Source organism: Cygnus atratus, chromosome 20 (genome assembly GCF_013377495.2).
Source record: "Cygnus atratus isolate AKBS03 ecotype Queensland, Australia chromosome 20, CAtr_DNAZoo_HiC_assembly, whole genome shotgun sequence".
Taxonomy (NCBI): domain Eukaryota; kingdom Metazoa; phylum Chordata; class Aves; order Anseriformes; family Anatidae; genus Cygnus; species Cygnus atratus.
Window position 1 is genome coordinate 9,860,335 of NC_066381.1, and position 24,712 is coordinate 9,885,046.

Genomic DNA, 24,712 nt, shown 5'->3' on the forward strand with positions numbered 1-24,712 from the left:
AGGAGGGCTGTGAGCTTCTGCTCTTCTGCTTCAGTGTATGAACTGGGAAAGGACTGTTCTCTTAAAGGTATGCTTCAGTGTTTTTGTTAAATGCAGATCTTGCTTTGTGTAAGGAACTAGTGAATTTGCAAAGTCAGAAGAAACCAGGGAATTGAGTGGGAGACCAAATTGTCAGCTTCGTTTTACGGTAATTTTTGTACTAATGCAGGTTTGCTTAAATACTTAGAAAACCAAGCAATAAAAACCCACCTCTCTGTACTCAGTAAAAACAAGTCTTTAAAGTTCATCCCTCAGATTAATGTCCAGTGTTTCCAACAAGTGTCAGCAGCCAGAATGGGTTTAGGGATTTTGTATCCCTGTATTTAGGGTTACTTGTACCACACCGTGTTGCATGGCTGACTTAAAGTTGATACAGATTTAAAATTACTTAAAGCAGTTATCACAATGTGAACTTAGCAGAGAGGTTTTATTTTTCCTTTTGATTTCCTAATTTTTTAATAGGATACTTTTGCTGTTGTCAGATATCTGTGCTCAGTCGTGCATTTAAATCTGTATGAAAGGAGGCTCCGATATGCCCAGGTTTACGTCTTACTCTGGGCTCAGAAGCAGCTCGAGCATCTTCAGCTAGAAGGGCTGTCTTGTAGGAGAGGTAGGGGGAAGTGTGTAATGGTGGGAGTTTTACAAGTGTCTAAAAACAGAAGCTTGTAATGAAAGTGCTTTCTCAGCCATAACTACAGCGTGCTGGCGTAATTGGAATGCTGAGTGGTGTGCTGGGTTTAGGAAGGTAATAAGAACTGCAATCAGTATTAAATAAAATGTATCTTCCTTTAGGGGAAATAAATGTATATTAAATCAAATATTCATGAGTCCAAGTTAGTCTTCATACACTACGCAAACAGTCTTTCAGAAATGCAGCTATCCGAAAGGCCTGTTTTGATGTGTGTAAAGGAGAGGGATTAGCTCCTCAGCATTCATCTGTGGAGGGAAGAGCTGGGCCTGTCACTGCCAGAAGGAGAAAAGCTCTCTAGGCTCTACTGAGGTCTTGCTTAGACTTAGAAAGTGGCCTGAGTTGTGCAGAAGCATTAAGAGAAGTGAAACGGCCTCTCTATCTCTAGCATTTGTCATCTCAAGATGAGTGATGAGGGATCCAGCCACAGGTTTGTCTGCTGCAGAGCTTCCACCGTGGCAGCTCTGCGAATGTCCAGGGACCTTGTGCTCCTCCTGGCTTTTCCAGGAATGTTTGGGTGGGCTCAGGACCAGTGGGTGTTCTTGCAGTTGTCTGAGTTCCCTGGGCCTTGCTCTTTGCATCTGAGTTAAATCTGCTGTGCAATTCCTTACACCTAATCGAAGGTAATGTTTTCAGTAAGACCAAAAACCTGGAGACCCCCATGAGCCTTCCAAGAGCAGAAACCTGAAGGAGGAGTTAGCCAGGAGTGAGTTTTAGTGGTGTTCCAGCTGTTAACGAAGGAGGATTTGTGTTGGCAGTGATAGGAAGGATTCACACACCAGGTCAGCTATTTAAGCACTGTGAACTCCTATTTCCTATGCAGAGAGAAGGGAAGACTTCACGCAGAAGAGGCAGAACGGAGCTGTCACCCTGCCCACCAGCCCCAGGTTAAGCTGTGGGGTGGTTGTGCTGGCAATATGGTGTGACGTGGAAAAACGTGAAATGTCAGCGTGCTCTGACCTCCATCCGAGTGTGGGTGATGCGTGTGTGAGCTTCAGCCCTGCAGGGGGAGGATGCCTTCCTGCTTCTCACCTGCGGGAACCCTCTGCCTGTGGTTCGGTGCTGTGCAGGGCTCTAGAAGTGAGTTTTTGTGACAAGGGTTCAAAGCTTCGCAGCCTTGGGCCTGATTTCTGTACAGTGTGAGGCCAATTTAGCTAAAGGTGGTTTTTAAATGTGATTTCATTTAATCGCTCAAGTCTAGCTATGCTTGTTAGCTAACACCTATGTGCTTAGAGGGCAAGCAGGTAAAAGTTTGGGTTGGTAAAGCAGTGGCAAATCTGTAGGTGTCTCCAGATGAATTTGTTAGTTTAATCACATTGGGCTGATTTGAAGTTGTCGGCAGAATTCTGTGCGGTTCACAAAATGACTGTTTTTATCCAGCAGCTGCAATCAGTTTGCTATTTTATAAAAAAATAAGTAAACACCTCTGAGCAGCATCCCTCTCCCTGTTCTTATACAGGGAGGGGCAGAGGCACGGAGGTGGATCCTGTTACCTTCCTGGGGTGAGGAGGGTTTTGTTCCTGAGGACTTCCAAAAGAGCTGCATACAGCTGGGGAGAGAGGGCTAATTTGTGTCATTTGCTGAAACCACTAGGCTCTTCTTCCCTGCTTGGGGAATTATTGATTTTATCACTCTACGACCTTACATGTGTCACTGTCTTGTGCGTGCTGGCCTGTAGGAAGTGCTAGCTACTGATTCACAGTTGAGGAATAATCTCATTTTATTTGTGATTACAGTCTTATTTTTGGCTCATCAGCCACGTGCTCTTGCTCCTTCTGTCAGACCTAAATCTTCTGAAAAATGCACACAGCAGCAAAACAGAACCGAGTGCACCCTCTTCCCTGCCAGCCTGCCTGGACACAACTGCATTGCAACCCAGATATTTTTATTCATTCTGGGGCAGGAAGGATGTGACTTTGTGAAGGCCGATCACTGCCCCGTTGATTTCATTTTTGGAATGTCTTCAGCAGTGCTACGTCATCTTGGCTCTGACTTTGGGGAGTGGAGAATATGCAGATATCAGGACACGAATGTGTAACCCTACTGAAATGCTCCCAGCCTGAGAAAGCTGGGGGAAGCAGCTGGGGTCTGCTGTGTTATTGTGCAGCCTCCCTGCCAAAAACTCAGCCCTTGCCTTTGGAAGGAGAAGGGAGATGAGCAGTGCTGCTGTTATGGAGGAGGGGTGGTCGTAGCGAGAGAATATACGGAGCATCCACCAGAGCTTGCATGGTACATTAATTGTCTGTAGCTTTTTGCCTTTCCTTCTCAAAGCAAAATTAATTATGGGGAGGTGATGTTCCTTTAATGAACATCATTTAATTTAAAAAATGGACAAGTATACTACCATTAGGTCTCTCACTTAATGTGGTGTGTTTTCTTAAGCTAAATTCAGCTGTTGTGATGTTGTGAAGGTGAAGAGAATTCCCTTTCGGGTCCGAGAAAGGAGAGAGCCTCGTGGCTGCTGAGCATCGCATACAAACAGCCCACTCTCACTTTGCCTGTGGGGGACACTGCTTGACCGCTTATTGCATATTTGATCAGTTTATTTCTGGATCCGAGAGTCTCCGATGGGTGTCAAGGTGACAGTCAGGTTCAGATTAATTGGCATGGCAAAGAATGGGAAGGCGGGGGCTGTGCAGTGCTGGGCTGCTGCTTCTGAACAATCCCCCCCCTTCTCCTTAAAGTACACAGAGGTGCAGCAGCACTTGCCGGGAAGTGCTGGTAGCTTGACAAGAGCTTAATAACATCACTGGTGAAGGGTGTTTTTGTTTTTGCCCAGCACTGGTGGAGATAAGCTCATACACGAGCCAACCTCTGCTCCTCTTTCCGCTGCCACTCTTCATCAGGCTGAGAGCAGCACAAAGTGTGCGGTGCCTGGGAGCGGAGCTACTGCCCTGACACCCTGTGCCGAAGGGGGCACGAGTGCTTCTGGAGGGGCTTTAGGGAATGCTTATAAGGATGAGAAGACCGGGGTTTAATTAAAAATACAAATGGTGAATTTGTAAATTTGAGTGTCCACAAGCAGTTGCTTTGGTTTCAGGTGTTCTTTGTTGTCACATCAAATCGTGGTTCTAGGATAATGTCACAATTAGATAGGAATCAACTCTTAATAGAACTGTAAAGGAATAGGAGCTAATAACAACGCTCTTACACTTGTAAAATCATATGGTCTGCTAAAGACGGCTTTCTTGAAATGTGTTTTTAAATGAAGTAGCCCAAAGTAGGATTTTTTTACAGAAGGAAAATGGCATGTGGCAGAAGAGGTCTCAGTTCTTTAAATCGCCTCTCGTAAGGACCAGATGTGTTTCTGGTCTGATATCTGGCTATTGGCACTTAAATATAGTGTGTGGTTCTTGGGATGTGTTGTCATGCAAGCTTTTAAAACAGGCATTTTATGAGGAAAAAGCCCTTAGCCCTGGAGCCTGCTGTGAGCCCACTCGCTCTGGTTTGGGATCAGGCAGGTGTTGCTTCCCTGCTGCCAGGCCAAGCCTCCTGTTTTCCTGCTTGTTCCTTTGGCTTCAAGGGGAATGTTTAGGTGACCTGTTGGTGAGAGCTGAATGACTGTGTATTACTGGGTATTTTTTGCCTTGAGGATTTTTTTGATTTAGCCTATATATGTGGGTAGAAGAATATAAGCTCTTCCCCTCATTTTACTTTAATGCAATGTGTACCACCTGTGTGTTCTCCCACTGTCAAGGGGTTACTTCATTTGTCATCTTCCCCCTTGTGGGGTGAGATGCAGTGTGTTAATGCTGGAGAGATGGCACTTCTGCCTGTGACATGTACTTTAGAAAGTCACTTCAGGTGAAAAGTGGGGGGTGAAATGTTACCTGCCTGAAACATGATCCATGGGCAGCCGCCATCTCGAGTGCTCACCTCTGCAGGTCCTGGGCTTCGTGACCCCTCTGGGCTCAGATTTCTTGGTAGTGTTACCCACGTGCCCAGTGCAGGCTGCTTTCCTGCTGCCTGTTCCGTCAGCTTTGAGCAGAGAAACTCTAGCTCCTACATGCCAAAGGGGGATTTTTTGACATAAAGCAGGATTCCTTTCTTCTATTACCTTCACGCTCAGGCTGTGCTTACTACCCAAATTTCCTGCAGCAGCTTCCAACAGAGGACACCGCCTGTGTTTGCGGGGTTTAAATGGCTTTCTCCTCAGTGCGCTCCTGGCTGTGGGGCTGGCTAGGGATATGTGGGACCCCCCCTTGGAGCCCCCCAGGGCCACTTTGCTGGGCTGGGACTGCTGTGATAGGCATGGGAAGTGCTGCTGTGGGGTGAGGGTGGTGGGGTGCTGCCAATTAAAGGTGTAATTGTTGGCTTGGCTTGGCAATAATGCCCATTGATTTGGGGTGTGCAGGGATTCACTCTTCAGTCCTCTTGCATTTAGAGATCTTGTTTCACCTGTGTCAAGGCGAGTTCAGGAAACCTAATTAACTGGGTTTTGTTTTTTATAATTAGGTCCCTAAAATAATTCATAGGTGGTGTTAATAACCCCATTTAAAAATCTATTAAGCTTTTGGAAAAGTTGGACAGAATCCTCTGTGCTGATTTTTTTCCTCCCCTCTTCCCTCCTCCTTTTCCCCTCGGAGATGTGGTGCTTCTTCCTTTTACAGTGCACTAATTAAAAACAGTAGGATTATGGTGGGAAATAATACGCGCGTGAGGTTATCATCCACAGGGCAAAAGGAGGCTGCTGCCTCTTTTCCCCTGCCTTGCTCTGAGGGACGCTCTGCATCTTCAGCGCGAGCTGGCAGAGTTCATTAAAGGACAGATTGCCTGTGCACGCTGCGAGGACCCTTGGCATTTGCGAGGCTCAAGCCGGGTCCAGAAGGGGAGCGACAGGAAGAGATAATCTGTGGAAAACGTTGGGTTTGGACCGTGTGCTGCGCCTCCTGAACGGCAGCTTTCCTTTCACAGGAGAGCCTCCCCGAAAGCCTGGCTGTACGGGGAGGGTTTTTAGGCATGCACGCCTTGGTCCCAGCCTGCTCCAGCCCCTGCCCTCCCCACCGGGCCATCTCCTGCCTCGTGATGGCCCCGCTGGCACCTCAGCAGCGCCTGGCCGTGCGGTGCCCGCGGCAGCCAGCCCTCGCTGCGGGGAGCAGTGGTGCTGCCAGCCTCAGCGCCCTCGCAGCGCTGCACCTGAGCACACATTTAGGCCCCTTTTAGCGGGAACAAGGAACCAGCTGCCCCATTTTGCACGAGCTGGTGACCGGGGAGAGGCTTCTGCTGTGTTATTTTCTTCCCTTCAGTGAAACATTCCCTTCTCTCGGAGCACTGCGGATAGGTGTCCGTCTGTCCGTGCTCCTTTGTGCCACGGGCGCGTTTCGGGGTTTTTGCTGCCATCTGTGTAGGCCCTGTGCCCTTAGGCTGCTGCAGCGTGACGCAGGGAATCGTGTGCCCTTTGGGATGCCAAGGCTGACACGGATCCTAGGAGGAAGCTGAAGGAAAAGTTGCCTCGTGGCTAACATGCAGGCATATGCCAGCTTTGGGCCCCGGTGTTGCTGGAGCCGGTACAGGAACGCTTTGTCCTGCGTCCTCCTAAGGAGTTGGTCCCTCATAAGACCGCAGCCATGGCATTAAGCTCATGGGATCCCGTGGGATAGGCCATTTGCCTGCTGGATGGCCTTGGCCTTGGAGAGTAAGTCCTACTGTCCTCCCTGTTCTGGGACCCATAAATTACCAAAGGAGACCTAGCAGGAAGATCTTCAAGTTAAACCTGGCATTGCCTGCAAGGTCGGCTCTCAGCATCCTCAGGGAAAGTTGCGAACCATTTTTTGCCTGGCAGAGCTGAGATGATGGCTCAGAAGTCCAATATGACCTTCTCAGCGAGCTCTGAGGCATGTCGTGTGTCCTAAGCAAGCTAGAAGAACGGTATTTTTCCTCCTCCACCACCACATTTTCTCCTGAAAGTCAAAATGTAAATTTTTTATTACCCCTCACGAATGTCACGAAGTCCTACTTAAAAATGTAAAGCCTCCCATCTTCACATGCACCATAAAGGCCTTTGTGTTTCACGGCAAGCCTCCAGACTCGTGATTTATTATCGGGCTGCAATGGCTGGAGCAGGAGAGCAAAGTTAAACCCACAGAAGTGGCTGATGTGACAAAATTAACAGTTGTCAGCGGCACGGAGGGGAAGCAAGCGAATGTTCACACTCAGCAAACTGTGGCACAGGGAAGCGAAGTTGCCTTCATGATCCAGTTGCAAAAAGCCTCCTGCACCAGGAGGGAGGGGAGCTGGGGAACTGGGGATGGGGGTCTCCTTGGGGTGGGTGATGGAAACAGAGGTAAGAGCCCCATGGAGTACTGCTCTGCCAAACCTGCTGCCTGCCAGAGTGCTGATTTCCTTAGGGAGGAAGGCTTGCTGTACGGAGGGGCCTTGGAAAGCACTCCTATCGGCATGTGAGGCAGTGAGGCTTTGGGCATGTACAGCTGGAGAATTTTAGGGTCAGGCAAGTGGGAGACAGGTCAGGCAAGTGGGAGACAGCTCAGGGAGGGGAAAAAAGTGAAGCCTGGTTTTGCAGTCTGAGACCTGTGTTGAAGCTCTGGATACTGTTTGTCTGAGCTGGCAGGAGGGGGTAGTTGTATTTTGGAAGCGGATCTGAGATTTGGGGGGTGAAGCTAATTATGGGGTTACTTGTTAGGAACTTCTGAGCTGAGATCTCTTGCTGAGCGGGCTGTGTGTGCAGTGTGGGAATCCGTGGACTGCAGCACTTGTCTAACAAGGGTGAATCGCACGTTTGAAATTGTTTGTAGTGGGCTTTGAAGTTAAAGTGGCTTGTGAGATTTTTGCTGTCACTTTCCAGACTTCAGGCATCTCTTTTCACCTTGACTTGGGATTTTTGCTTCTCTCCTATAGACAAATGGCTGTGCCTCCCACCAGGGCCCCTCTTTCTCTGGTTATTTCTGGTGCTGCAGGCAGAAACCAACCTGCCTGTTGCCTGGGAATTTTCCACGAGTTTCACTTGAACAGCTCTGATGAAAACAAATGACTTTCTAGGTGGGTATTTTAGAACAAACCAACCTCTTTCCAAACAGCACGTCTTGGGTTTGGGAAACAAAACAAGCAAGAACTGGGCTGACCAATCTGTTGTTGGGAATCATGGGTCATGGTTCAGATGAAAAGCTCCTTGCAAGACTCCAAAGCAAGATGTTTCCTTGGTAATCCCATATGAAGAGGGAAAAGGTTAAAACAAGATGAATTACATTAGTGAAAATTGCATCATTAGAAAAAGCTTCTTCCTGCAAAATGCCCAAATAGAGCTGAATTCACAGATGCATTAAGGTCTTCTGCACCAGGAAGATTTGTCATCTCAGGAGAAGTGGCAGAGGCTTGTTCCTCAGTGCCTGATGTGTCACTGCATGCTGTGAAGTGCAAATAGAGGAAGAAAAATTAACACTTAAAAGAAATGTACTGTTTCTGCAGGAAAATTAGCTAGTTAAAGCTGAGGGAACTGGCTTTTAAAAAAAAGCAGAAAATAGCAGCATTTTTTTTTTGCTTTGAGGGGAAAACTTTATTTTGCAACTTCCAGTGCTCTGAGCTGGAGGAGATAAGACTTGGATTGTGAGGGAAAAATACTAGCTAGAAATCTGTGAAGCTGGAGTAGTCCTGCAAGCCCCTTTGTGTTTACAGAGCTGTAATTCTCAAATGCTCACCAACTGCAAGGAGCGTGCAAGTGTAAGACGGGAAGAGGAGGAGCTGAGTGCTGGTGCATTGCATGCATGATTTCTCACTGGGGAAGCAAAGCAACTGTCTCCAGCATCCCTGCAGCCCGGCTTCCCTCTCCTATCCCCTGCCCAGCTATGTGGATAAAAAGGGGCTCTTAGTGTTGCTCAGTTATGTAAATTTACTGATTTTTTTTTTTAAATACCCATTATGAGGCACTATTGAGTATCTTAAATTCATTGTGCGTCTATTTCTTGCCTTTGTTTTTTAAAGTATTTTGAAGTCTAACTTCTTGACTCATCCCTTGCTCCTGTATGGATTTAATTGAATTCAGGGTGGGTTATAAAATATATATATATAATATATAAATAACAGGATTGGGTCCCTGAAGAGCAGAAGCTTGTCCATGGCTTGTGTTCCCAAAAATCTGGGTGAGGGAGGGAAGCAGTGCTTGCTTTGGTTTTGGCCAGCAGGACTAGGAGCTGTTGGCAGGGAGGTTGTGCCTAAGAAGCAGCAGGAGAACTGATGCAGTTCATTGACCTTGGTCCTTGAAAAACAAACACTAGAAAGGCAGTATTGTAGGCACTAAAAAACTCAAGTCACCTTATCCTCATTACCATGAGAAATGGAAGATAATCTTCTGATCTCACTGTACACCTCAGGTTTTTCATTTGCTCTGGGGGCTGGTGAAGCCTTCAAGCTGCACACAAGCTGTAGTGTGATGTTGGTCCTGGCAAATAGACCAGCGAGGTGCTGCAATTCCTGTCCTTACTGGACCCTCAAGAATAACTGCAAATAATGCAAAATTCTCAGCTGTGCAAGTCCTAATGCTGTGAAAGGAGATGAACGTGGGTTAACCTTTCCTCTTCCTCCTGTCTGCAAAGTGCTGGCAACCTATTACCTTTGGGAGGCATCGGATGTCCGGAGCTGCTGTGGCTGAGGTCCAAGGGTTTAAAATGTTGGCCATAAAACACTTCACTGCAGATTCGAGGAAAATGTTAAGCCTGTATTTTAGGCTTCAGTGTTATCATTAGCTGTGGAAACTCTTGAACTGTTTCACTCGTGGACGCTTCTGTATTGCCTTCTCGGTTGGTAGATGCTTGAGGTCCTGACAGAAACGTCCCAGAACAGGGTACAAGTGTAAGGCTGCTGTCTTTACCTTCACGATTACGTGCTTACATCAGATTTTTTGTGAAGTGGGAGAGAACTTCAAGGAGCTTCTTTGGCTATGAAATAAGTTAAGCTATGTCTCAAGAAAACCCATACCAGCTCTCTGGAGAAGCCCCTGTGTGCTTTTTCTCCCAGGTCTGTGCTGTGGCCGGGCATCGGGAGCGTGCTCACAGTGCAGCCAGGCATGTCTTACCGCCCTGCTGTTCTGCCTGGTGGGGCTCTGGTTTTAGGGGAAGTGGCCGAGTTACCAGCCTGTGGTGACCGCAGCCATCCTCTTCCAAGGCAGCAGTGTTACAAACTGCGGTTTGCTCCTTTCCCTTTGAAGGCCTGGATGATTGTACGGAAATAACTCTCTCCTTTGCTGTGTGGTTGGCAACTCCATCCCTGCTCTAGTGAACCTGGAGGTGGGGAGGTGATGGCCAAAGCTTCACAGCCCCACTGATGTGGGCTGGGTCCCTGACCCCTCTGGTGATGCTGCTCACAGGGTGCTGCTGGTGCCTGCAGGGGGCTGAGCACATGGAGCTTGTGCTGTAAGGCAGTGCATGAAGGTCAGGGGCTGGGGACAGGAGGCCGAGTGGTGAAAGTGAGGCTTGTTTTGGATCACAGCTCTATGGGATCATGGCTCTATGGGACCACAGCTCTGTCCCTTCTTACTGCACAGCCCGGGAAGTAAAAGATCACCCAAGTTTGTTCCCTTTCTCTAAGCATAGACTCAAGCTGTAGACTAGCAAGGCCTTTTTTTTCCCCTGCTCCCATCCTGGTCCAGCAGACCACCGCCATGTCCCTGTCCCCTCTGTGATATCATGCCAGAAGTGTGGTCTGTGCAAGGCGAAGGGCACAAAGGGGCAAGGGCAGACGGGCTTGCAGCCTCCTCCTGGCAGTCGCTTTTAATTGCAAATGATGGGGTTTTAAGGGAGGGGGGAGGGAGAGCTCTAGCTTCAGGCGAGGGAGCGAGAGATTGAAAGCTTGCTGCTGTGGTCATCAGAGGTGAAGAATAAGTCATAAATGATCCCGGGGCAAAGGGCAAATATAGATGGATAGCAGCATTGTTCCCACAGCCTTGGGAAGGGAAGGACCTTGGTGCTGCGCTGCTGGAGGCCTTAACCCTTCCCTGCCCAGTGCTGCTGGCGGCATGTTCCAGCAGAGGGTAGGGTGCTCTTGGGGTGTCGGCATCTGGCCAGGCCCACGGGTTGTGGACCTCTTGCAGGACACCAAGGCCTGCTGAGAAATTCTGTGGTGACAACAAGGGAAAGAGCTCTTTCCTCTCATTGCTTAAGCAAATAGGTAGGTTTTTCAAAACCTTTGGTTTTGAAACTCTTCTTTGAATATTTGCTCCCAAATGCCCTGCAGTGAAATATCTTTGTCCTTTTCCAAGGCAAGTTGATGCCTCAGTTTATCCTCTGAAAGTGAGCACTATGAAATTAGGAGCAAACCTCATGGTAAAATCCTCAGGAGCTCAGATTCCTGCACCCAGGCTTTGCTTTTGGTCTGTGTTGGATGGCCTCAGGTCCTCAGCACGGCACTGCCTGGCCGAGGTGCGTTATGACCAGGGTTTCCTTGTCAACTGATGGGTGCTGAGCCCTGTCTGCTTGGGGGCCGGACAGGCGCTAGGCCCTTTGCCTTCTCTTCTTTCCTCTTACCTGTATTTGTTGGCCTCTCACCATACCAGCGTACAGCACAGATACTTCCTTTCCTTCAGCATTACTTTTATCGATGACCTGTGAAAGACACAAGCCGGTGAGCTCTGTGCATCCTCTGGTGACATGTGGAAGCTGGGCGGAGCTGCCACACCAGCACGCCTCCTTCAGATGATCAGGTGCTGACCTGGACCGGTGCTGTGCACCCCGTTCCTGCCTCCCCCCAAAAGCACTGTGCAGAGATCAGGCTTGTCCGGCTGGGGCTGTGGCTGCCTCCCTGCTCCTAACCTCGTTCCTCCAGCAGAGGACTTGAGCTGTGCTCGGAGGCAGTCTCCCACCCTCCTGGGCAGGTTTCTGCAGCTGGCACTGTGGGCACCCATCGGTCACTGTCTGGGGTTAATGCTCAAGTGGGCTGTGGCAGGCGGCCAGCGGCCGTGATATGATCTTCATGGAGCGGAGAGCAGCTCGTGGCTTTGCAGCTCCCCTCGCCACCCTTCCCCCTTCCCTCCAGAATGTCTTTCATCTTTAAAATGAAGTGTAAAGAACACAGTTCCCTCAAAATATCTGCCCTGGTGCGTGCAGAGATGCGGGCTGGCTGCAGAACTTGACCTGGAAAGCATGAGAAGACCTGGCAGGGTGATGGGGTCATCTGATGGGTGCTTTCCTGCAGCAGCCCCTGAGCCCCTCCTGCCCGTGGGCACCGTGCAGCCGGTGGTGGGGCTGTGTCTGGAAGTCCCCGTGTGTCTGGAAAATGGGGGAAAATGGTGAAGTTTCTCAGCAGCTGCGTTTGCACACTACCAAAGTGGGCATGTTGGGCGTCTGGCAAGGAGCGAATATAGTGAAAGGAATCAAGAGATGCAGTACCTCCCATGTGCTGTAGTTCATCCTCCTGCATGTGAGTGAGCTGGTGCTCTGCTGGAGGGAAGCTGACTCCTACCTGCGTGGCTCTTCTGGCAGTGGCAATTCCGTTGTTTGTTACAAGTTTCCACCCACTGAGTTTTCTGGGCCAAACTTCTCAGCATCAACTTCACCAAAATTTAATGGAGATGCAGTAGGGAAAGGGAATATTTTTTGCCTGTTCTCGTCCAGGAGAGGCAGCAGCAGGGTTTTTTTCATCATTGCCAGGCAGACTAGACCAGAGGCTGGCTGCTTGCGCTAAAAAAAAAAAAAAGCCCTTTCCTTCTGCTGGGGGTCAGCACGGGGTACAGCAGTGTGAGTGCACATCTCTTTCCCTTCCGCGCCTCGTGCCGACGGGATAGTCAGGGAGCAAGAAAGCTCTGCAGGGAAAAACAAACGCACGCCCCAGCCTGTCACCGAGCCCTGGCGGTGCTGCGGCAGCCCTGTGCCCTGCATGCATTATTCCTCAAATCAAAGGAGGGATCGGTGAGCAGAATGTTTAACCGCAGCCTGTGATCCTCAGGTGTGACACCGGGGGCCCGCCGCAATGAGATGCACAGTCATGCTCTCGCGGAGACGCAGGGTTAAAGATTTGCTTGGGGCCAGTCAATAGCACGCACTGAGTATCTTCCTCAAGAATGTGTCTGCTCTTTTCCTGCCTCCAAGTAGCAGCACTTGAGTCTCAGTCCCCTACTTGAATCACTGCACTATCTCCACTTCATCAGAAACCAGAGAGTTGAGTCTTTGATGATTGTTGTGACTCACGGTGTCACAGAACTACTTACCCTGTGATTTCAACTTTAATCACTGATCCGCTATCTACAGAGCTGCCTGTGGAACAGTTCAAATTGTAATTATAGGAAGCTCATCTGCTGCAAGCCACAAAGCAGGCTTTACCATATGCCTTTAAAGGTGAACTAATGTCATGATGAAATAACTGTGTTTTGCTGCAGATTGATACCACTGGCTGGGAAGTTAACATACGGGATGAAAGCTCTGACATTTTGCAAGCTACACTATTGCTCTCTAAGTCGTGTTAACCTCGCATTCCCCGTTGTTTTACAAGGGATCTGTGGGTTGCTGGGAAGTGTCCTCAGATGCCGGGGACAGGGAGGGTGCACGGTGCTGGGGGATGTGCTGAGGCAGGTTGTGGAGTTGCGCGATGGTGCTGATGGAATAAAACCTGGAGAATGTACAAGCATTTTCCTCCCTTGCCTCTCACCTGACCTTGACGTTTATTTTGATCTTTTTTTCCCTACTTTTGAAAGGTATCTGCTAATTTTTGGTTTTCTGTAGTCTGCCTCCATACCTGTACTCAAACCTTTCCTAGGGGCAGTTTTATGCCCACCCTTGCCCCATGGTAAAAGTTCTGTTGAAGCTCTGCAGTGTCTGGGGGCAGCTGCTGTGGGATTTCGGGTAGGGCCTCTCCTGTTCTGGTATCTGCAGCCCCCGGTTTCAGCAGGAGCAAAGTGCAGGTGGCGAAGCAGCTTACCTGGAGAGGTGTTTCAGATAAAGCCTTCAGGATGGATGGATGCTAATGTTGTCAGATGTGGTCAAGGAGATCTTCCCTTAAGTCTTTGCTAATGTCCTGCTCCTCCCCGGGTTACAGGTGCACTTGAGCAGTGATAGCCCTGCTTGTAGGGATGTTTGGGAGCTGGCAGGATCTGTGTGAGTCCAACCCCACCTTCTCCCAGATGTCCTTTCTACCACAGTTCTCTTAATTAAACTTTTGCTGTGAACTGGAGAATGATGAGATCAGCAAGTCCAAAGTTGGCAACCCCTTGTGACTCCTGGACCTCCAACTCAGCTCGTGCTGAGCTCCTCGTTCCTCCTGCAACTGGCCACATAAAGATAAGTAACGAAGATGGTTTTATTGCGAGCAGCTGGGGAAAATCACGTTGCTTCAGTTTCCATAAAATAGCCGAGCCTCAGCTTTTTTATCCTGCCCATTCGCACATCCACTATAAAAGGGACATCAGTTATAAACATTTCCTGTTTGTGCATACAGTCTTCCAGTGCTTATGATGTATAGACTGACAAAAGGCTTAATGCTTTGAATATATAAAACACAAGGCCTGTGCAATGGAGGGTGACAGTTGCCCTTTAATGTTCTGCTTTTTAAAGATCAGGGTAGAGTTCAGAAAGCATAGTCATGAGGTTTAATGATTTAATGGGGACGACTGGGGAGCAAAAATAGTTACTACACCCTGGGGAAAAGTGGTTCCTCATACATATTACTTTAGCCTAATGGCCTATGAATGCTTCCTCTGTGGCATAGGAGGGTGTCACGGTACATAGACTCTATAATACTGAATGGGTTGATTAAATGCATATTAAACAATACTAAATTGGAAAAAAAAAAAGGCGCCACCAACTGTATTTATTCTGTTCTTGGAAAATGTTGTTACTCATTCAATTTCATTTGTGATATTATTATAATTTTCCCCCCATTTCGTGCTCGTCACAGAGCGAGGGAGCCAAGTGTAAACGCCATGGATGGATCCGAGGTGGCGGAGACCTCGCTCAGCAGTGGCTGGGAGGGCGCGGGGCTGAGCGGGACCTCGGTGGGGCTGGGGGCCAACAGCCCCTGGGTATGGAGGATTGCTGCAGGTGGGCCCTTCTGAGGCTGGCAAAGAGGGTTTGTCTGGAAAATGTCCTTCTTGTTCCTTGTGTCCGTGCTAGTTCAGGTCCCTGTCCTGTGCTTGGTGTGTTCCCGTTGCTCTCTGCACTTCGTGGTGGACTCGGACCAAGGGCTGTGTGTTTGTTCTTCGTAACAAGCGAAGATCTCCACGTTTTGTTCACCACTTTTGTTCACTGTATAACTCAGTGCTGCCTTGCTGGGACCCAACAAATGCCACGTTGCGTTCCCAAACAGAAGTCACAGATGACTCGAGGTGTCAGACCGTCTGTCCTGTCAGGGAGGCCGATGGCGAGGGCAGCCCCGGTGCTTTCAGCAGTGCCTCAGCCGTGGGGCTTTGTTCTTGCTGCCCGACCTCCCCTCCGCTGGCTGTGCACCGGTGTCCCCCTGGATGGTGTCAGGATGGGGGCTGCTAGGGCAAGCCCAGCATGTCAAAGGCTCTGCTCAGGTAACTGCAAATGGTACACCATGCGTCAGCACTTTCAAAGTGTGCTTTTAAGACCAAAAAAAAAAAGACATGAGCACCTACTACTGCTGTCTCCAGTTCTGAATAATCTGTGCAAATTTGATTTTTCTAGACTGCTTTGCTAGTCGTGACTTGCTAACAGTGTTAACGCTGCTTAGAGATGGTACGAAGTCTGATTAAGTATGATCTTCTTGGAACCCACTGACAGTTCTGCCCAGGTATTTTTATGCCATACTACAGTCTTGTGTGGGATATGTTTTAATTATCTCCTGTATTTCATCTGACATGTATATTCTCTTCCAAATATTGGTACCTTGATGAAGTAGCTTTTTCCTATAGCCCTAGATTTGGTGTTTTCTTTTTTTTACTGCTTCAGTCCCTTGCTTTATTCTGTGTTCTGTAGTTTCAAACACAATTTATAATTCTCCATACTGTAGAAGTAGCTGTAGCAATGAACACCGTGGAGCAAGCCCAAATTAAAGGGAAGAGGGTAAATTGCCTTTGTAATAAGAACTGCAGTAGGGTGGCAGCCAACAGAAATAATTTCTCTGGAGGAAAAACAGCACTCAGGAGGTGTGGGAGGAGGCTTGTGTGTGTCGTTCAGGTCCGTAAGTTTGGTGGGACTCTTCCTCAGAGGCACCTTCCCTTTCCTTGTCTCTGAAGTCCTGCTGATTTGACGAGAACCACGTTCAAATATTTGCTCACATCTACATTGAACATAAACTGTTCAGTGTGTTCTGGGAGTAGGTGAGTATGAAAGGAAGTCTTTTAATGGTCTGATGGCTTTGAAGTGGGAATATCACAGGTTGTGGCTCCGGTGGCATTTCTCAGATGGCCTTGCCTGCTTTCAGTCCTTGTCCTAGAAACCCGTTTCATAACTCGGTATCTTGAGGTGATTGCAAGCATTCGCCTTTCTGTGGTTAGAAACTTGGATTCTCTGGACTTCAGCCCTGTCTGATACTTGTGTACACCATGTGATGAGCTGCAGGAGGAGCTTTACTGCGTGAAATTCCCTCGAACATAAACCATCATCACATCAACCAGGGAAGGGACCTCCTCTCCCCGCTCCCAACAACTTATTATTGATAGAAACATTTTATAAATAAACATCTCTGGGTAACATATTCCATAAAATATCTAATTATAGATTATTGGATTGAACATTTCTTGCTTCAATTAAGTGATAGTTTTTTCCCCTCAGGAAGACAACTCAGTGCTCTTTCTGGGGAAATTATGTGTATTTATTCTGTGTTCTGTAGGCAATGTCTTTTTATGTTGTTAATAAATAAGCTACAGTACAGTGCTTTACCCTAAATAAAACTAATGGAGGTCAGACTTTCCATTTATTTTTGTTTCCCTGATCAGATCTCTCCTGTCTAGTGGTCTATGGTGATCTTTGTAAGGAAGGAAACGACAACAAAAAATGAAGAAAAATACATAACTTGGAGACAGAAATCCTTGTGCCTCCCTCAGGTAGATGTATTTAAATATTAAAAAAAAAAAAAGCTGAAAGCACAGAATTCAGAAGTATGTTCAATTTCAGTCCCATCCATCTTTTGGGCAGATGTTAAGGTCTTTAGATTTGAGAGCTCCATTTGAGCTACTGGAAAGTTTGGTGACCTTTTCTCATTAATTTTGCCTTTAGTTCTGGGTTTGACCTCCCCAAAAGCCTGACTTGCTTGATTCAAATCAAAATTTAAATTTGGCCTGCTCCGTCTAGATACAGAAAGATGCTGCAGCCTTTTTGTCTGCCCCTAAAGGCTGCGTTGGCAGCTTTGACGTGGGAGAAACCTGGTCGAGGTGGGATGCATGATTCTGTTTTTTTTCTGGAAGAGGGGCTGTAGATCAAAAACATCAGTTCGGAGCAGATCTCTGGCGGTGCTCAGTGAGACCAGGCCATGTCCTTGGGGTTCCAATCCTATGACCATTCACTGTCCTGTGGCTGTTTATCCTCCTCTGGCTCTTCCCATCCTCTCTCCTGGGCTGGAGTTAAAGCCCAGATGCCTGAAGGGACTCGAGACATGGCAGGCTGAGCTTGCACGCTTTTCCTGGGTTTTCACTGTGCCTTTCTGCTGGGCCTGCCTGTAATTTCCCCTTGGCCGTGTTCAGCCTGTCGTGGCGGTGGCACGTGGGGCTGGTAGGAGGCATGAGCGTGCTTGAGGGCTTGGAGAGGAGCTCAGCACTCAGCAGCTCTGCACCTCACAGCTCGGCACCGCGTCTTCGGCGGAAGGGGAGGAAGCTGCAGCCTTCCTCATGCTCCCTTACCTGCCATTTTAAACAAATGCAAATTAAAACCCTCCGTCGGGTTGGTTCATTCCCTTCCTTCATGTAACTGATGTTATTGGATTTTTATGCAGCACATTACACCCTGAGCCATGTCTTCTACTATTTTGCTTTCAAATTGTATCTCCTGCCATTTGTGTCACATTTAAAATGCTAACAGTATAGAATGTCATTTACAGAATCGGGGCGTTTGCTGCGGAAAATTAATTTGACTTATTCCTTCTGCCTGTTCCTATCTCCAGGCCAATATTATGCTACTCATTCTACAAGAGTAATACTTAATGAATAGGACTATTAATAATGTCAAGGTCCATGGGGGTCTTATGGGTAACGGATAGGCGTAGACTGTAAGGGGGCAGTCACCTGACTTCAGTTAATGTTCCATGAAAATATCAGGCAGTGCAATGTAATTATGGAGCAGAGGATAGAGGAAAAAAAAAAGGCGGGGAACTTGGAGTTTCTTAAATATTTTTTCAAATTAGTTGGTGCTTTTTCAGTAATTTACCCGAATCTCCCTCTGACCAGGTGTGGGAGCTGTTTAAAATCCAAAGGAAATGCAAAAGGAAAAATCAACAGCTTGATAGCTAATTCATAAAAACGGTGTGCAGTCGGATGGGCGTGCAGTGCGGTGCAGGAATTGTTTGGCATTGCACAAACGGGTGCGGGATGCACGTGTGCCACTTCTGTTTGCAGGAAATAGCAGTGTGAGGACAAGGTATTTTCTTCAACTTATGCACATCTCTAGCATTTAAAGAGATGAAAGTCTATGGGGGAAAACAGAATTAAAATTTCTAATGGGAACAAATTGCAGACAGAAGAAATAAAATTTTCCTGCTGTTATTTGTGCTTCTTGCTGTGAAAGCGCTTGCCGGGCTGCAGTGGCTGGAGGCAGTGGCCTGCCGTGGGCAGGGGGCATGGGAGGGCAGTGCTCATTTTTCTCCCCATGTTCAGAGCTGCCAGCAATGCTAATGCGAGTGTCACAGGCGTGTTGAGGGGGAAGGAGGAAGCTGCTACTATGGCCTAATCCTTCACTTGCTGGAACTGTTTTTTTATAGTGGGTTTTACAGGGGCGTGATTTGATCCTCTGATTTTTTCCGGGGTCCCTGTTTCTAAATCCATGTGGCTAGAGTCATGTCCAGGATTACTGGGGACGTGTGTGTAGGAGGAAAGGGATAAGGAAATTGTCTACTGGCTGCTTCTCAGAGCAGGCTGTCGGCTTCTGCCATCATTTTTGGAAGTTACGTGACATGGCTAAATCTGAAAAAGGACCTTTGGGGACCCCCCTTATGGTTGTGTGTACCTTTGGTTCCTGTTCTGTGTGAAAGCTGAATGCTGTTCAGCTCTCTGTATTGCATCTTCATCTTTCAGTTTTGCTTTTGGGACCACAGAGCTAGGGAGCAGGTTGCAAAATTAGGACCCTGATTTTGAAAGAACAGGTGAAAGAGACTGAAAAGAGCTGATGCAGCAAAGGAAAACTTACTACTATTAGGTGACAGTTTTGTTTTTCTTCTTGAAGGGTTAACTGCTTCCAGATGCAGACCGCGTGCTGAAATTGCATCAAAAGCACAGGGGTAGTGAGCCAGGTTCCCTAATGCAGTGAAAGCATCAGGAGATGGTGTTGGCAGAGACCTGGGGCCAACCGTTTTGCTTGGCTCGAGGCTGTCTGTCCAGAGGGGGGAGGAGGGGAGGGAGGATGGTGATGCTCAGAGGTCTGGAATGGGAAGAAGGTCCTTCTCAGCCTCTGCCCATGAGAGATCCATGGTTGTTTGATAGCCAAATGCTTCTCTTTTCCACTTGTGGTTGGTGGTCGTCTGTGCACGTGGGACTGAGGCTAGCACCCACGTGGAAGGAGGACACCTCTTCGATAACTGAGTGTTGGCCAAGTTTAGCACAGCATATTGGGCTCCCCCCCTGGTTCCTCCTATTCCTCTTCATCCTCTTATTATTGTTATTTTTTCCCCTCGAAGAAGCTTTATTCATTTCTGAAGCGTGCATTAATATCGGCAGCATTAGGCAGCCCCAGTATGTCTCGTTGCTGTGTGCCTCACTAATTCTCACTATTAGGCCACCTGCTGACAACTCCCGAATGGAGCCGTATCCCTCTGTCAGAGTTCGCCATGAATAAACATGAAAGAGACAAATGAGGCAGCGCTGGCGCTTGCTTTGCAGCCAGCCATGCGTTATTGCTCGCCCGGCACCGCACGCAGATGGTGGGGTTTCGCCCGGTGGGTGCAGCACCCCTCTGGGGGCCTCCGTGCCCCGGCTGAGAGAGGTGGCTGCTCCTCGGGCGTGGGTTGGGGTCCTCGTGGAGAACCTGGGGTTGGACCTCTTCTTCAGACCTCTTCCTCTGGTGCTTGGGAGCCCCAAGTGTAAATGATGTGGCCCAGCCACACCTGGGTTGGCAAACCAGGCATGTTCCCTGCAGCTTTTGGGGAGCCCTGCAAGCACTGGATTGCTTTCTGGGGACGGCCAGGCTTTCCCAAGTGAAACCTTTGTGGACTTTAAACAGATGAGGGAAAATCAGTGAAATTGCTCTGGACTGTAATTAGTTTAAATTTCTGAGCACATGGGGTTAGTAGAGATGGGTTTGCTGACAAACGTAGTCTTGAGGGGAAGCTGGCTATCAGCAAGTGATGGTGGTCATGGGTTAATGTGCCCTGCAGACCCTCCCAGCTGCCTCTTGGAAGATGCTTTCATGGTTGAGGCAGGAAAAAGCCTCTGTAGATTTTGAGGCAGTGACAGAAGCAACAGGTATTTTTGCAGAGAGCTGCGGACACAGGGCTGTTGGTGCCCTCTTGGCACCTAAGCTGTGGGGTCAGGCTTGGTTGAAGGAAGGCACCGAAACAGTGAATCTCTCTTCCTTTCCTTTTCTTTCAGTCCTCTTAAACCTTCTTTAATCAGAAAACAGAGCTTGGGACCAAATATCAAAGGTTTTTTTTTTTAAATGCTTCTTTGCAGGAAATTAGATGTTTTTAAATGAAACATAAAATTTTGGCCTTTTCCTGAAAATGAACTTTTCTTTGAAGTTTTCCTGTGGTCAAAAAGCATTCTTTTCGTGATGTATAGCTCTGGGGCTATGTCACTGGAGGAGAAAAGAGCTGTGAGAGCAGGGAGAATGGCTTTGCCAGGGCTTCTCTAAAACCTGCATGTTCTGCTTTAATAGACATGACACCTGATTTCTGTAATGGTTTCTCTGGGCTCTAGGACATTCACCGGTAACAAGGCTAGTGCGTGAACTTCTAAGGGACATTGCTCCTGTTGTACACATCACGCTTAAAACCGTGCACACACATCTATAACAAAGGCATGTCTCGAGCTCCTGGAGGTGGCTGCAGCAGCAGTGGAGCTGCGCGGAGGCAGAACCGTGTGTAGGTGAGCGCTCTAAATCCCCGGATCACAAAGGCTCAGGGGCCATATCCACAAACCAACGCAGCTTCTTTCCCTTCGACCCCCATCTCCTCCTGCCACTCTTTGATTTCTCCTCTTGCCTCAGATTTACAGCTACCTTGTCCAAATATATTACAGGAAATAAAGGATAAAATGCTTTAAAAACCTACCTTCCCGAGCAGACTTTGGTTGAAAATAAATGAGCTGGTTTGTTATATTGCTCAGCCTCTGTCACGTGAAGGTGAGGCCTCCTTTTTTATTATTATTATTTTTTATTGCTGCCCATTTGCCTTCATTATAATTTATTTGTTAATCCGTGCTCCAGCTCATGAATTTTGCATTTGGGGAGGTGGAGGAAAAGGGGAGGGGGGCTCAGAGCACCAGCACTGCTGCTGGCCCACTTAAAGGTGAAGGACACGGGTGGAGGGTAGGGCTGCCTTCCTGGCCTTCCATCATCCTTTTAAAAGGCAAATATGCAGTCAGCAAAAAAAAAAAAAAGGAAAAGATAAAGACATCCCAATTAATAATTATTCCGATGGCCTTGCCGGGATTCAGAACCTCACAGGTCAGAGAGGACAAACTCAACCCACTTTCTCCTGAGCTCTTGTCCTCAGGTGAGCTGATGGCTTCTGCGTTGTGCTTCCATGTCTCCCATGCCAACTTTCCTTCCTTCCTTTTCTCTTTTTTTTTATGAGGCATCCTGAGTGTAAAAAATATGGCCTGCCTTTATGGTGCTCCAGCACGAATGAAGCTATAAAATTATGAACAGTTTTTATGATGGCTATTCAGGGGATGCTTTTATATTGATGGTACGCATGCTGTATCTATCTTTTTTCCTTTCTTTTTTTGCATCCCTTCTTTCCCTGAAAAAGATGGCAGTATATGTGTGTGTGGGGAGAAGGATTTCCAAGGCGGGGGGGAACCTGTGTAACTATTTTTCATGCATTTAATATATTAATTATCCAGTAAATGCTCCCTAGGCTGTACTTGGGATGCCGAAGAATGACAGCTTTTCAACGAAGCTCCAAAGGCAGCCCATCAGCCCACAGTGTATTATGTCGGAGAGGTCAGGGTGGGGTTAATGTAACTTTTTATTTGCTGATTTTTCATAGACGGGAGCAAAGCTGGTAAGGGGAAAAAGAGAGAGACTGAAAAGAAGGTGCAAAAAGAGCAGAGATAATGGCAAGTCTGCTCCGTCCCCCTCCTGCCTCCCAGCCCACTCGTGGCAGATAGGGCGATTATGCTAACGAGGCGCCCACAGCCTCTTCGGGATGCTCCTTCTCCAGGGGCTCCTCCGCAGAAATGCGGTCAAAAGTCTGCCAGGGGAAAGTCTCTGGAAAAGGCAACAAGAAGAAGAAATCCCATATGCAATAACTAAACTCAAAATAGACCATCCATCTTCACCAAAAATAGAAATACCTCGGCAAACCGTGCAGTAGGAAAGCTTGGCTACTCAGTGGCATCTGTAAAGCAAAAGGCATGGGAAATGTGAGCGGGATGTGTGGGAGGGAAGCGAGGCCAAAGCTGCTTCTGCTTCCTCGCCCAGCTTTTGGGAAGGGCACGGCTCTGGGCCATCGGTGGCAGCCTTGGCTAATGGGTGTCAGTGTTCGAGCACTGACCTTGGAGCTGTTAGAGATTTAATTTTTATTTAAAAGGCCTGTAAATGATCTTGGGAAAGATATATTCTAAAAAAAAAAGCCTACATAAACTGAAGTGGGAAAGCTTTTTTAAAAAAAAAAAATATGAAAATTTAAATCATTTAGTTAGAATTTCTATCACGAAGTCTGCGGTGACTGTGCAGGAGGGTTTGTGTAGCTTTAGGATCTGCCCCGTCAGGTAGAGGTTGCTCATACAAGGCTTTTTTTTTTAATAATTTCAGCTAATAAATAATTTTAAAGCGTACCTTTGCTATCAAAGTATCTTCATGCATGCGATATACATTGGAATGAAGAATGAACGTGCGGAGGAGGGGAGTGTTCGTGCCTACATGTTTACCCAGTGGTTTAGTGATGCTCCTATTACATCTGAGCTGCGTTAAAATGTTTCCTAGCGAGTGTAATTACTACAGCTCCGTTCTTTGTGTCACCCATGTTTTAACGCATGGCTCCAAACACTGGAGTTTAACAGGTAGGGTGGTCACACTGCTCTTTGAGCAACTGAGCTCGTCCTGCGTTGCCTTCACTTCTCAGCATTGGTGTGGGACGTGGGGGGTCCGGGCTACAGAATGGGTGCTGTGAGGGGAACTGGGCTCCCGTGGGACACCCGAGGGTGCTGCACCCCGAGGGAAAGTTTGGGGCTTGCTTTTCCCTGACCTACAAAGAGCACCTATGGTGGGTGCCCCTTGCTTGCCCCATGGCAAGTCCAGCCTGTTTTGCATCCCAGGCAGAAGGCAAAATGGTCCATATTTAATATTGTGGCCATTTTCCCCCTACATGTTACATTAAGATTGTGTAGGCTCCACGTAGCTCGCTGCTGCTGCCTGGTGTCACTGCGTAACTGTAATAAATGCTCGTCTGGTCACAGGCCTGTTAGAGATCAGGCTGTGGGGTGAAATTCTAGCAGGTGTAACAGCGATTTTGGCAGAGGTTTTTTGTTTTAAAAGTGGGTGTCCAGAGCTGCACTGGGCCATAAGGGCAAAACCTGTGTGGGGACCCAGGAAGAAGAGATGCCCACAAGCCGCATGCCCTGCACCTGCTTTCCCTGTGCCATCAAGATAGGGATTTACTTTGCATGCGTGGGTTTATTTGGGGTGCTTTCCTGGATATCTGCAGCCTCCAATACAAGCTTTGGGGTCAGGAATGGATTATAGTGATGAATGAAAAGTTATTAGCTGGCTGATAAGCCTCCTCTGCAGCCAGATAGCAGGGCACAGCAGTGTGGAGGCCCAGCACCTCCAGCTTACTGTGCACCAGAGGAATTTTTGAGCACTTTGGTTAATTTCACAACAGAGAAATACATTCATATAACTGTGTACTATTGCAAAATGACACCTAGGAAACAGTTTTTTTTTAAAAAAAAAAAAAGCAGTAGTCTCTCCCTTGATTTTCTTAAGGTGGCTGTCAGTTTTAATAGACCTCCAAAAGCAGACTCTGGGAAGACCTTACATGTTTTACAAAGCCTGGTATAAATAGGACAGTTTTAAAATTTATTTCACCAAATGATGCCTTCACAATTTATGGGCTAATGTCAGTGCTAAAACCCTGCACTGGACTGGAAGCAGAACTGTAGTCGAATGACCTTCCTTATTCTATTTCAGTGACTGCATCCACAGGGAAGAGCAACTGAAACATCAAAGCTTGGTTTTGTTCCCTACATCTCTGGAAATTTCATGCAAGCGCAGAGAGGGGAAGTGACAATGTGCTGTTGTGATTTTGCCTGTTTTCTTTGCCACCAGCAATTGTTCCCTCCCAGCGACTCCATGTGCCATGAAATCTTTGTTCTCTCTGTCTGCACCAAAACCACCCTGAGCTGGGGTTGAAATTCTTTGGTTCTTCAAACAGCTTTGTGCCATTTCCAAGCCTTAGCGAGGTCAACAGAGCCTCAACACTAGGACCTGAGCAAGTGTGTATATTCTCAGTACAGAGGGAGAAAACTGGGGCAGGCTGACAGCAACTGCCTCCTTGTATTGCAGCTCAACAGGAGGCCCCTGGTGTCACAGTAGTGACTGAGTCTTACAGTAACTGTTAACATTAACTAGTTTTAACAATGGGTTTAGGTGTTGGATATGTATTAGTAAAACTCAGGGCAAAAGTTGGAGAAGTTGGGTCTGGATATAAAATGCTCTACCTTGGAGAAGTAATGGTGGTGTTCTGCTCTATGTGATGGCTCACACAGGGCTCATCTCA